Raw genomic sequence first — 15,570 nt, 5'->3', positions numbered from 1 at the left:
GGATAAAGAAGATAGCAAATTTTGTTTGGAGGAAATGAGACAGGAAAAGCTATATATGGAACACAGGATTTATGTTATATTCTGATGGATATGTGAGATTTTTTCATTGGAGCAAAATTATGGAAAAAGAAGTAGAAAAAGAAGTCCTTGCTGCTATATTAGAAAGAAAGAGAATTTGAAGGCTTGGAGACTAGAAGGTAGGAGGACATGTCTGAAAATAAATATTCAGAGAGCCTAAAGCTTTTCATTCACAGGACATTGAAATAATTAGGATGAGGAGAATGAAGGTTTGTAATGGAAAGCCCTGAAATTCAGGATGAGTAACACACTAATTCAGAGAGAAGAAAAGGGCAACAAGGGTTCATTTGTAGAGGAGTTGCATACAGGTTCTGCTTCCAAAGAGAGCAAAAACAATGAAGTTCTCTAAATTGAAAGATGATTTTCCTATGGTTAATGACCTTACACCACATAAACATCAGTAGGTTTCCAAATGCAATGAAGATAAATTGAATATTAAACAGGTGGAACAATATAATTCCAATATATGGAGTATATATTTTTCCTTCTGATTTTTTTTAATTTTTATTTTTAGTTATACATGACAGTAGAATCCATTTTGATATAATTGTAAAAGCATGGAATAGATCTTATTGTAATTAGGACCCCATTCTTGTGAATGTATACTGTGTGGGATTTACTATGATGTATTTATACAGCCAGCTGGTCTGTGATCCCTAACAGAAGGGGGGCAGAGAGAGAGAAGGAGAAGGAGAAGGTGAAACAGTAGGAGAAGAAGAAGAGAGTAGGAAGGGAAAGGGAGGGAGTGAGAGTGAACACGGCAAGGAGCTCGTCTTCCTCAGCTTTCCCTTTTCCCCTGTGCCATGTTACCTCGTGGGCCCGTGTATCTTCAGCCCTGATGCCTTAGTAAGTAGTCTGCAAACTGGGTGCTCTGGAATTCAAACCCACATCATAAACTTGGGATGGAAATCCATCTCTTCAGCTTATTGTCCTTTAGGCACATGACTTCTCAAACTTTCATATTCTTAATTTCTTGGAGATGGATTATGATGAAATTTTAAGAGAACATCATATGAACTATGTTGTATGCCAAGTGTATAATACACACCCTGTAATGGCAGGCCTTGTTATGAGTTCTTCAACCAATGATCTAATAACCTTGGGAATAGCCTTTCACATTGGTGGACTTCAAATTTCTCATCTCAGTAGTTAGAAGCTGGCTCTTCTTCAGTTATTGCCTTCTACCCTCTCAATGCTAGGCTCCACATATGTTTTTTTTCCCCAAAAAAACTAAACAAAAAACTCAAATTAGTTGATCCAAACTCAATATAAAAGATGTAATCCATGAGTTCAATTTCAAGAGAGAGGTAAAGGGACTTGGAAGAGGAGAACTAGGTGCCATTGACTTTAGTCCATGTCACAGATAAAATCTGCTTCAGAATTTTCTTGGTTAACATTTTTCTGAGATTCTGTGGTACTAGATCTGCCGAATGCTTTTATTTATTTTCTCCTCCCTTACTAACTAATGTTTGCGTCCCTGGCTGCTGAGTTTTGAGCTGGAGCTGTGAACTCTTCTTTTGCTTGGTATCTAGCTCCTTTCTGCAAACATTGCCATGGAGAGATGCTGGCTCAAACCTAATCCATGAATCTTGTTCCTCCGCTATGATTACAGTATCCTCATGCAGGGGTTATGAAAAGCCAATAGGCATCCAACCTTCCAACGCATCAGCATGGGCTTGGGTTCTATGGCGCCTCACAGACTGCACACAACAAGGAAGCCTACTGCAGCATGGGAGGACACACTGGAATTCTTCCCAGCCCAGCAGGTACAGACTCATAGGATGTGTTTTCAGACCAAAAGGGACCTGAAGGCAGCCTGTTCCCAACTCCTTCAACTTCCTGTTTCATATATGCTAGGGATTAGGAGTGTGATGAACTGTATTTTAGGAAAGGCATTCTACTTTGTATGATGGAGTTTCTTGATTCCTCCTCAGTGCTTGGATTTCTGTTCCAGGTATTTGTTGTTGTTGGGGGGGGGTGCACATGGGCCATGATTTTCTTTTGTTTACATCACAGAGTTTCTATTAAATGAGAAGATTGCTTGGGATGTTGTAAGCCCTGTGAGCTGCTGAAAACACATTAATGAAGTGTGGATACTAACTAAATCACTACCCAGATTTTGGTTTTATCACTTATCCTCCCCTTCCCCTACTGTAGAGAGAACTCTTACCTGTTTGAAAGTCACAGAACCCAGAATCAGAAAGGGCAGGCAGCTGGCTGGTTCTTCTGGCAAGATTTATATGACTTTGGAAGTTACTGTCCCTCTTAAGTCATGGTTCACTCATCTGAAAAGTGAGATGAATGACAAGTCTTGGTGAGCTTTGGATGGGACTTCAAAAGTTTTGCTCATATTTAAAAAATGTAATAGGCATACAAAGTACTCATAACTTCACAATATTATCAATATATCATAGTGTTCTGACCAAAAGTCCCCACCCTTCAGACCTCCGTCAGTAGGTATCCTTCCAAATCTGTATACATACACAGAGAAAGAGACACATCCTCATTACTCATTGATTATTATCCTTTACATGGCTTCCTGGCAAGTATGCAGTGGTTTATCTGGTGAGACAATTTTGTCATTAATCAACGACCAGAGCCCAAAATAGTATCTTTCATCCCTTCTAGTGATAGTCTTGTGATAGGATAGTGTGGATGCCATGAGGGATATTTTCCTATTAAACAACTTCAGATGGGCTCCTGAGTCCCATTGTTCCAGACACCAGTTGAGGATTGCTTATCACTTTAGTAGAACAAACTCCACCCAGATTTATGAGGTCAGTCTGTCCTTAGAGAAGAAATGCAAGGGATTCATGCATAGCTCTATAATTTGTCTATCTTCCTCAAGCTTATCTTTGTGCATTTGTGGAGCAATTGTTATAACTGGACTTTCTTTTTCTTACTACATCACTAGAATAGAAGATAAATACAGAGCCTGGTGTGACAGCATGAGCCTGTAATCCCAGTAACTTGGGAGGCTGAGGCAGGAAGACTGCAGATTAGAAGCACCCTCAGCAATTTGGTGAGGCCCTAGAGAACCTAGTGAGAACCCGTCTCAAACAAACAAACAAAAAATTAAATAAGGGCTGGGGATGTGGATCAGTGGTTGAGCACTGCTGGGTTCAATCCCTGGTACAATAAATAAATAAATAAAGCAAATGAATACTCTGAATATAAACATATTGACTTTTGTCTCCAGAATGTCATCTTCTCTTCAGAGCTATCACTACTTTGTAGGTCCTGTTCATTTTATACGTGGCAGAAGCTAGTTCTCTAGGACAGAGAACACTTTTATGGACATTTAAATACTATAATATTTCCCTATTTTTCTGCCTGTGGCCTGTGAATAGCTAAGCATGGTAAAGCCAGTACCCTATTTGATGACTCTACCTCTAGGCAGCATAGTGAAGACACAAACAAGCTCTCCATTCAGAAGAGTGAGCTCCCTACCTACCCAGCATGATGTGGGCTCCATAGTATGGGCATTTCTGAATGCAGCAATAACTTCACAGTAGGCTCACTTATCCTTTTCAATCCTCCTGTAGAACAAGTGAGGAGTGGTTATTAGACAAAGAGACAAAGATGCTGCTGGAGTGTGGCAACAGGAAATCTAGGCTGGGGATTTAGTAACCAGGTTATAATTTCTTTCAAATCTGTAATGCCTCTGAGTATTCTAATACTTTTATTTCTGTGACTGACATGAACCTAACAGTGTGATCAGTTGAGTGACGTAGGTCCATTTTTTGATAAACATGTGACGTGCCCAGAGTGTTAGTGCCATCTCATAGCCAGAATGTGAATCCTGATTTCCGTCACTCAGAAATTGCACTGTCTCCAATTCTAAATCATTTCATTCATATAGAATGCATTCCTAACTCACCTTCAGAACTCACCAAAGTTTAGGGAAAATAACAAAATAACCTCCAACCTAATGGTAGGAAAAAATCTCAGAGCACTGGAGAAACAAAATGCTATTCATTCTGTCACATATTATTCATCATCAACTTTGTCCAATGAGAGATTAATGAGTAACCCAGTATAACATATACCCACGGTCAAATGATTTTAAGGACTAAATATGGCCAATTATAGATAACATCATGCTAACTGAATCCAATGAGCACCCTAGGTATTGTCATAAGACATATACCTTCTGCACATTTCAAAATCTTAGGGGTACATTGATCTGGGGCATCTCAGCAAACCCCTTCAAGGATGAATTGATGTGCCTTTTATTTATCACCATTAATGGGTATTTTTAAGTTTAAAAACCAATAGAAGGAAGGTCTTTTGAGCTCTTCATTGGGTAACATATGAAGCTGCTAGTTTGAAGTCTAGTCTTTGTTTTGAGCAATGTGATCTAAGAGGTAGGGAGGTATGCTCTCAGAATTCCCTAGAAATACCTCATAAGAAAGACACATTGCAGACCTGTGGTGTTCAGAGTGAAGCCATGCCCTAACTAGTAGGAAACAATTCTCATTTAAATATGGTTCTGATGTGCTAGCAGAGATTGAGCACCTAACCAAAGAATATTAAATAACTATGTGACTTGACCTGCCCATCATGACCTTGGTGCTATTGGATCTTCCAAGTCCTAACACTGATTCTGCATAGTAGCAAATCCATGAGATATGAACAAGTCTATTGAGATATCAAATCCATTGATATGAGAGTAGTATATTTGAGATAAGACTTGAACAGGTCCAAAGGGCATTAATAAGTATGAAAGTATGTATCTCAGATTTCATGTCACAATTTCTTTATCACTATAGCAACTACACAATACCTAACCAGCCAGCAGCAGAGACTCACAACATTCTTCAGAGGGAGCAGCCAGCAATATGATGGTTGTCTAGTGAGCAGATACTTGTTTTCAGTTAATTAAATTCATACTGCATATATGGATTCTTCTCACAAAATATTTACTCATTAGTATCTTTTCCCATGTAACACTGCCTCAGGGAATGGTGAAATTTTATTAATAAGGAGATTCAGCAGTGGGCTATGAACATGTATCCAACCGCACAAGAAGCAATTGGCCTGGTAGAATAATAGAACAGCTTGTTGATGGCTCAGCTAAGATGTATCAGGGGACAACAAGATGTCTTAGAGATTTTTCCTTTAGGATATGAGTTACAGTTGGATTAGGAAGGAGCCACAAAGGCTAATTTTTGAAGAGTTGGTCTCCAAAGGAGTCATGTTCATAGATGGTTTCTTTGGGATGTGACTGGATCATGAAGTCACTGACTCATCAGTGGAGTGATTTGTTGATTAGCTCATCACTGAATGGGCAATTAGGAGGTGGGACCCAGTTGAAGGAAGTAGGTCACTGTGGTGTGGCTTGGATTGATATATCTTGTGCCCAGCCCCTCCCCACTTCTTCCAAGATGCTATGAAATGAGCAACTTTGCCCCACCATAATGTCTTGGTCACTTCAGGCCCAAAGCAATAGCTGACCTTGGACCCAAACTTCTAAACCATGAACCAAAACAAATCTTTCCTCTTTTTTTTTTTAAAGAGAGAGTGAGAGAGGAGAGAGAGAGAGAGAGAGAGAGAGAGAGAGAGAATTTTTAATATTTATTTTTAGTTCTCGGCAGACACAACATCTTTGTTGGTATGTGGTGCTGAGGATCGAACCCGGGCCGCACGCATGCGAGGCGAGCACGCTACCGCTTGAGCCACATCCCCAGCCCCTCTTTCCTCTTTTAAATTGATTTTTTTCTCATGCATTTTGCCACAGTGATAGACAACTGACTAATACAATGTAGTAAACAGCAAAGTGCTGCCTGATAATGAAGAGAATCTAGAATGGGTAGTGGAGGAAGAATAAAGCAAATGTCAATTACAGAACAACTTCAATAGCAGATCCTGTAGCTTTTTAAATTATCTTATCAGTTGAGGCCTCTAGCAGATGACAACTAAGTAAGATAGTTTAGGTCATTCTGTATTTTAATGGATTTGGGATTTTCTTTTTTCAGAATGAGTGAAATATCTCTGAAAAAGTACCATAAATATATTTCAAAATGCCATAGAAAGTAGCAGAGGAGAAGATATTTTGGAGAAAAACATTTTTTTGAGCAAAAAACATGGAGTAGCACAGAGCCTACTAAGCTAGACATAAACCTCTGTATCCTTGACTACCTCATGTGTGCCTTTCATTTAACATGGAGACTGCTACTACTTGTTTCAGCACCCTATTTTTAAACCCATTCTGATCTCTATTCATGGCACATGTCGTTCTTTGGGCTTGGGTTAAATATCATTTTAGGGACAATTGGATCTGCTTCACTGAATGGCCATCAAGGGTCAGATACTGTGATTTGGAGGTTAGAAGGAATCAGACCACTCTGGGTAAACTCGGACCAATGTGAGACAGGACATGAGAGGGAGACAGGCATATAAATCCTTCCTCCTTCTCCTTTCTGTGAACCAACTGAGATGCAATTTTCTATGTAGCCCATAACATAAAATGTTATGTGCTATAAAACATTCCTTGCAAACCTCCAATTGTTTCTCTTCCATGCTTATAGTGAAGAAGTGACCAGCAGAGTAACTCAGAGAATTGTCTTTATCTTTCCTCATTGCAGTTCTTTCTTACTTTATCCCTGTTGCAGTTCTTTCTTACTTTATGTGCATCAGCTGAGTTAACCCTGCTCCCAGATATAGTTCAGTGCTTTTTTTCTTTCCTTGAGCTTTGCTCATAGAAAACCTGGGCTAAGAGCATATCTTAGCTACTCCTATTCCAGTGTCTTGTGTAATAGTGTGCACATTTTAGTCCTTACAAAATTTGGAAATATTAAGATACATTGAATCTTTGAAGTAAAATAAATCTGTTCTTACCAGGAGTGTTAGAATTTGTAATTTTTTTTTAATGTGAGACAAAAAGTTTGTATTAGCAATAGGAGAGGAAATATTTGGAAGCAAGTTCCCTTTCCTATAGTTTAAAATCATAGTGCCTAGACCATATCTTTTTCAAGTAGCTAAAGCTGAGAATTGTTCTTGATAGCCTTGAGCAGCTAGAAGATTATTACACTAGCTCCTCTTTGGGAAAAGCACATGTATGTTCAAATGACTGACTCTCCTGTAAAATTCCCCCAAGACACTCCTGAAAAATATTCTAGTTGCCTCTCCTCTTGATTTGTTTTTGTGCAGTGCAGATTCTAGATTATTCCTTAGGGGGAACAAAAACCAAGGTTTTATAAAACATAAAAATTTTAGAGTAAGATCCTGTGCCAACTCTTCTGTGCAAATACATGTTCCTATATAATTAAGGATCAGAGTAAGAGCTAGCTTGAGGCTATGTTACACTGAGCCCACTATAAAGGGTGTGTCCAAGGAAGGATCTCATAGACAGGTAGGGCAAGTTGGAGACTTGTTATCTCAGGCTCAATTTCCCTCTCTATCATAGAGCAGTATGGTGGGTGTCTTGCCAAAACAAGGTATATGAGATGTTTGGGTTTTTTTTTGAAGTTAATCTTTATCATAAAATGACATAAATGAGCTGTTTATAATTAAGGTAAAATATATCATAATGTTCTAAACATATCATTATAAGGATTCTACATTTTCCCATCTCATGCATGATCAGCTCTATGGAAAACTGTATTAAAGTCCTTTTATCCTATCTCATATAGTTTGGTAATTACTTCTCAAGGTATTTAGCCATCTTGGTTCACTTGTGACAGCCTAGAATACAAAAATCATGGAATATCCTTGACTTGTTATTCATTAGTTGGGTCACTTTTCTTAATTTCAATTAATCTAGAAAACTATGTAAGATCCCTATAAGTTTTGATATCTTGAACTTTATTTATGGTTTTTTCAATCTTCATAATGACTAATTTCTGCCTCTGTTCACAAGACATTTGGAATCATAAAATTGCTTCAAGCTCAAGTGAATTGCTTAATAATTCACTAAAGACATTGATTAGAGTCCTGTCACTCAAAGGGTGGTCAGGCCATATCACAGTCATCCGGGAGTTCATTAGAAATTCAAAATGTTTCAGAATGTTAGTAACTGCCCCAGATTGACTAGCTTAGAATCTACATTTTACAAAGATTCCCCAGATGATTTTAACACACATTAAAATATAGACTTGAGGGTTGACTCCGGGAAAATTTTCCAGGTTTGATTTCAAGATTCACTGCAAGCTCACCTTCTCTTAGTACTAGGATTAATTCACAATATTAAATATTATAAGAAGAAAATGGAATATATTTGATTCTATAAAATGTAAGAAGAAACAGATCTATCCTAATTATCCTTCTTTCTTTCTCAAATCTTTGTAATTCTATAGGATTTGTGCATGGCAGGTTACTGGTCCTTCAAAGATACCTGCTGTTAATCCTTGGACCTGACAATTTTACCATATGTAGCAAAAGAGATTTTGTAGATAAGATTAAATTAGAATCTTGCAATGCAGATTTAATTCAGGATTGACTAGACAGGCCAAATATAATCCCAGGGTCCTTGACAAATTGAGACATGAGGGGCGCTGAGTCATAGAAAGAGAGGAGATGATAGAAAGAGAGGTTGAAATGATGTCATTGCTAGAATGGGGTCAGGGACAACAGAATGTAGGATCCTTCTACAGACTGGAAAAGTTCAGGAGTGGATTCTCCATTAGAGCCTCAGAAGCAGGGCAGGCCTGGCGAGACTTCAATTTTAGGCCTATTAGACCCATTTTGTACATCTGAACTGAAGTGCTATTTTTAGCCACTAAGTTACGGCTAATTTGCCATAGCATCAATAGGAAATTAACACAGGCCATCTTTTTCTTCCTCCTTTTCTCCTCTTTTTGGGAAGTTAGAATTACATTACTACTAGGAAAACAGAAAACCCAGTAGAAGAAATGGTTGCACAGGGTGACTAGACAAATAGTAAATCAAATACAAGATTGTTTTTCTCTCCAAACATAGCAGAGAAGCAATGAAAAACTGGAAGACCAATGAATCAGTAAGCTGAGACAACAGCAATTCTAGGGTACCCAAGCCATGGCTAAAGACGATAGAGGTGTCCCCACAAGGACCCAAGATCAGTGGCAAAAGACAGAGAGTGAAATGTCCAGAAGAATTGGAGTCATTTTCTTCTAGCAAAATGAGGGCATAGAGATAAATATTAAGTTACAGAAAAAGAAGTTCCATTTTTTAGATACCTCTAGACTGCAAAATGTGCCTAGTTGAACTATTCCATTATCTTTCTCTCCCATTAAATTTTGAGTTTCATGACAGAAGGGGCAATATTTAGTCTGACATGTTTCTCATAAGTTAATATTCACCAAATATTTTAAATCAATAGGTACAGTAGCTATTGAAGTTCTCACCCATAAGAGCATTCATACTTTCCATATAGAAAAAAATACTTAAAAAGCATCTTTCTGTTTTTTAATTTAAAAATTGGTTTTATACAGTGTCAGGAGGAGAGGGTATAAAAACTTTGGCTGAAAATATATAAGGTAAAACATGATTTAGTATAGATTGTTACATCCTTTGAAATGAACCTGAATTTTGCTGTATTAATTTAAAATCAAAGCCAACTTACATTGAAAATAATATTATAAAATTTGGTCTGAGTCTAGTGTCTGCATATGATAAAAATAGAAAATGCAGCTTCACAGAGTTAGCTATTTTGGTAGAAAACAAGGTCAATAAGAAATGCCTAGAGAGAGACAGTTATATTTATTTAATTTGGTAAATGCCTCCTATATCTATCCCCAAATATTGACAGTTTGAGAAACTTTCAGGAATAAAACTGATTAACCAATAGAAAGGATATAAGTTCGCTGATCAATTGAAAACATGTGATTTATATTTACAGAAATCATTAATTTAGTAAATAATATATATGTGTGTACACACACACACACACACACACACACACACACGGACTGTGCAATTGCTAATTGATATCAACACGTTTGGTAGCTAAAGAAACTGAGCCTTAAAGAGGATGCTCTGACCTGCGTGCTAAGATTGGATCTACAGCTTCTAAATTGCAGTCCAGAATATGACTTTTTACTTTATAAAGAAGGAATAAAAATATTATAAGCTCATTTGTGTCTTAAGTAAGGCCTGTCAAGTATCTCTGTGTACCTATTGTTTGGCAGGAGATTTTGTGGTTAGGAGCAAGCCTGGGCCAAGAGCCACATTGCATGGCTGGATAGAAACCTGAAAATCTTTAATTGCACCATTCTCTAAGGTAAACAATCCATTCAAGTGTGTTTAAAAATCAGGGTAAATGATGGCATCTTGTTGCGGATATGGCTATGTCTCTCTGTGGGATTAATAAGATTTTTTTTTTCTTTTGTTTCTCTCTCTCTCTTTCCGCCCCCACCCACCCCACCCCACGGCCTTTTCTAATAAAAAAGTTCCTCCACAGAGGAGATGAAGGAACTCACAGGGCCTGATTTCTGTGACTTCAGGTTATCTTCAATTGACAAGCAGTGAAAGGTCTGAGGTTCCTAACCTTCCAGAAAGTGTATCATCTGTGAGGTGAGGTTGGCAGATGGAGTTGAAATTTAAGTCATACACAGTAATTATCAAGTTGGACACAGGAGGTATTAAGAATAATTTTTAATTAGGTGTGGCAATACCTCACAAAGAAGGCTCAGACAGGAGGATGGTAGAGGGAGGGCCTGAATCATGTTTGAGAATGTTAAGTTGAAAGAAAACTTAAATGCTGAGTTTAAGTGGGTTTTAGTGTATAAATATCACCATTAGGTGTTGGAAGGACACAATTCAACAAATCAAAAATAATCACCCCTAAAAGAAGCAAGCTATCCCCCAAAAGTAATATTCAAAATAAATTATAGTTGACATTAAAAATTAAAACATAAGGGAAAAGCTAGGTAGGGTTAATCATGTTAACACATAAGCTATTGGTCATCAAAAGCTACCACAAGAAGAGGGAAAAAGAAAACACAAGCAAGGAGAAGGTATTTTTGTAACACATATGATTGACAGAGATCTCATGCTCAGAATATATGAAAAGCTCCCATTTATTAAAAATAAAGAGATAAAAATAAAGCAGCGAAAAGATGTAGATAAGCATTTCTTGGAAGTAGAAAAAAAATACCATAAACATATGGAGAATTGTTCAACTATATTATCAGAAAAATAAACATTAAAGTTACTCATCCAGTATTTCACATAGACCGGGTCAGTAAAATTATGCAGTGGGAATATATAACAATTCAATGAGAATCTGGAACAATGAGAACTACTGTCCATTGCCAGTAGAAGTGTAAATTGGTGCAAATACTTTGGGAAACAATGAAATGACCAGTGTACTTGAACATGTTCATGCCACAACACAAGCAGCTCCTGTCTTTAGGACATTTCTTAGGTCAATTTGAAATACAGGCTCTGGATAGGGAGCCTGACAGCAGAATATTCTCAGTGACAATGGCAGTATTAGTAAAATACTGCCGAAACTTGCCACAGTCTGGCTGGGCACAAAATCACGAGCCACTCACACCTTGTAGATTCAAACAGCAACTCTTTATTCTCGAACTGGCACCGGCACTCTACACACAGGTTCTGGGCAAAATCCATGCTCTCCACCGGGCTCTGAATCCCAAATACTCTCTGAATCCCGCAAGAACTCAAAGGGAACTCAAGGAGCAGGTGCCTGGAGGCAGCAGGATACGCCCTATTCCCAGCAGGATACACCTTAAACCTGGAACTGCCCTAAACCCAAGGAGCGCCCTAAACCCTGATCCACCCTAAACCCGGATCCGCCCTGGTCCTTGAGCAAGGTCACCTTACATGCAATGTCACTGCAAACGACCTGGGTCATGCCATGCGTCATTCCTACTTGGCAATGGCTCTCAGCAAAAACTCTAAAAAGACTCCTAAAGCACAAGAAATAAAAATTTAAAAATCAATAAATGGGATGGCATCAAACTAAAAAGCTTCTTCACAGCAAAGAACAATCAAGAGTGTGGAGAGAGAGCCTACATAATGTGAAAAAACTTTGCCACTTGCAGCTCAGACATGGCATTAATTCCAGTATATAGAAGACACTCAAAAAAACTTAACACACACACACACACCCACCCCCACACACATATCTATCTATCTACTTATATCTATCTACCTACCTATCTATCTATCTATCTATCTATCTATCTATCTAAAACTCAATCAATAAATGGGCAAAGGAACTAGACACTTTTCAAAAGAAGAAATATGAATGGTCAACAAATATATGAAAAATATGTTCAACATCTCTAGTAATTAGAGAAATGCAAATCAAATTACACTGAAATTTCATTTCACTCCAGTCAGAATGGCAATTATCAAGAATGCTGTTGGTGAGAATGAAGAAAAGGGTATATTCATACGTTGTTGGTGGGACTGCAAATTAGTACAACCCAAATGGGAAGCAGGATGGAGATCCTTGAAAACTTGGAATGGAACCAACATTTGACCAAGTTATCCCACTCCTCAGTATATATCCAAAGGATTTTAAATCATCATATTACAGTGACAGCCACAGAAAGGTTTACAGCAGCTCAATTCACAATAGCTAAGCTATGGAGCCAAACTAGGTGCCCTTCAACAGATAAACTGGTAAAAAACTTGTGGAAACTGGTAAAGAAATTGTGGCATATATACACAATGTGATATTATTTGACCATAAAGAAAAAATAACTTATAGCATTTGCCAGTAAATAGAGGGAAATGGAGACTATCATGCTAAATGAAATAAACCAATCCCCCGCCCCCTGCCAAAAAGGTCAAATGTTTTCACTGATATGTGGATGCTAACCCACATAAAAAGGAGGGATGGATAAAAGTCCAGTGGATTAGACAAAGTGAAATTAAGGGAAGGGAAAGGAGGGAGGATGGGAAAAGGAAAGATGATAGAATGAATCTGACCTGACTTTTCTATGTACGTATATGAATACACCACAGTGAATTTCACCCTTGTACATCCACAATAAATTAATCTAGAAAATAGTAACTCTGGAAAAGTGGCAGGATGATCAATAAAGGAACGGGTGCAGGGGGAGAGGAAAAGGAAGGGGAAGGAGGGGTACTGGTGTCTGAATTAAAATAATATACATTCCATAATCTTATAATTATGTCAAAATAGATCTTACTATTATGTATAACTAAAAAGAACCAATAAGATTTTTAAAAATAAAGGGAAAACATCCTAAATGCTCAGTCCAACTGAATGAGTAAATAAACTGAAGTGTTCATGATAGGGCATAGTAACCACAGGAAGCAAGAATTCAACATATCAACAAGGGGGAATCTCAAGATGCATATATGATTATCCTGTTTACACAAGGGTCAAAACCATCCATACTTAAATAATTTATTACGTAGAAATACACACGTAGGTGGCAAAACTATTGAGAAAAGCAAGGAAATTCAGGGTTTGTGTTACTTATTGCAGAGACGGAAAGAAATGGGTAAGGATAGGTGGATGGATACAAAACTGTTAGTTCACTATTGGCAGCCCAGGTGTTTGTTTTATTATTATTTAAAGCATTGAAATGTACCCTATATATTACTTAATTCAGATATCTTAATTTTAATGTCAGACATATTTTCAAAAGTCAGTAAAGTGGAGAAGATAAAGAATAACACAAGTTAGGAGTTAGGAGAAACAAGATAAACCAACCAAACCAAAACCATACAGGTCTTGAGGACTCAGATATGGCTGTGTCTATTCCTCTGGTAGTTGCTCTTTCTCATGGAGGTCCTCATGGGGTCCATCCATTTTAGTGTCAAAGGTAACTATGACAAAGACTCAGACTCTCCACTCTTGTTGCTAACCAAGTTCACTGGTTAGAATAGTTGCTTTTTATGCTCGGTGTACTGTTCAGGAACAATTCTGGCTAAGACTCCTTTCTAAAAGAGATGTGGAGACCATAATTAATTTTGCCTCCTCTGATGATCCAAATTTTTGTTATACTTGTTGGGAAGATGAGTTTGAATCTGTATCCAAAGCTAATAATAAACTGCATTATATTGATAGCTGTTTAACTTACATGGACTAGATTTCTTACTTCTTAGTGGGGATAATAATTCTAAATGCACAGTGCTGTTGTCAAAAAGAACACAGAAGCACAGTGTGTGTGTGTGTGTGTGTGTGTGTGTGTGTGTGTGTGACTCATATGAGTGATTTTTTACTTTAGACTTACTATCACATTTTGGAAGGAGACTTCCAGTTTGCTATATGGTTTACCTAAATGTATGTGTGTATGTGTGTGTATGTGTGCTTTTGTGTAAAAGGTATATGTAGTCACAAAAAAGTATAACCAATATAGAGTAACAATTTCACATTTATCAACAGTAAGAGTTGAAACCCTGTCAATTTCTTCTACTTTGCACATTCTGCTCCATTTCTTTATGTCTCAATGTTTTTGCATCAACCTAGCTGTTTTCAGGCATCTCTGTGCTAGTAAGGACTGTAGAGCATGCTGAATCTCTTAGTTCAAAATTGCTCAGAGCTTAGTCCTCATTCTCTGTCTGTAATTCCTCTGGAGTCTATGTTTACAGTTCACGAAATTTAAGAAGTTCTTTCTGTCTTGGAAACACTCAACAGCGTGGCTGCTGCCAATTACTTATCACTGGGGAGTTTTGCTGATTTGCATCCTGCTGCATGGCTCTGCTCTCTGTCCTTCTGCATTGCATTTTCATCTGTCAACAATGACCTCTGTATTCTACTTTTGAGCCAAGATGACCAGTTGAAGTTTATATCCATTTCCTTTGGCAAGATGAAAATCTAAGATATATGCCCATTGCAGAGTTTCCTGGATACAGTCTGAATGCCTGTTAAAAACCTAAGGATTCTACTCATAAACATTTTGTATTAATGCTAATGAAATAAGAAGCAAGTACAATTCATACAGGACCAAGGATCCCTTTTTTTTAAATAAAGAAAAGACAAGTTTTGATCCAAGTCTATGAGTTATTCATCAACACTTACCCTGTATATGCACAGGGTTTGGTTGGTACATGGTCTTTTGTAAGGCAGCTAGGTATTCAGTGATCTTGCCTTGAATAGATTAATATATTAACAAATGAATAAACAGACAATATATCAATGACAAAGGTAACATTTTATTCATCTTTATATGACTCTGAAAACCCATTTATTAATCAAAAACATGAGTTTCTAGGAATTCTTGTGAAGATAATCTTTAAAATAAACTTTTTATTTTGGAATAGTTTTTGATTTTCAGAAAAGTTGCAAAGGTAGCCTAGTTAGTTCCTGTAAACTCTGCACCAGGGTCTCACTTTTGTTACCATCTTACTTTATTCTCCAACCTTTGTGAAAATAAATGAACCAATATTGTTACTAACTAAAATTTACATCTAATTTGGATTCCCTTTGTTGGAGCTCACGTTGTCCAAGATCCTGCCAAATGGTTCCTCTTCCCAGGTGACATAGATAACTCAGTTTCCAGCCATTGGCCATACCAAGCTCTGCTTTGTACTCTACTACAAGAAGATAAGAAAAGTTCTGCAAAG

Source organism: Spermophilus citellus, assembly GCF_964194105.1.
Source record: "Spermophilus citellus genome assembly, chromosome: 14".
Classification (NCBI taxonomy): domain Eukaryota; kingdom Metazoa; phylum Chordata; class Mammalia; order Rodentia; family Sciuridae; genus Spermophilus; species Spermophilus citellus.
This window is presented reverse-complemented; position numbering follows the sequence as displayed.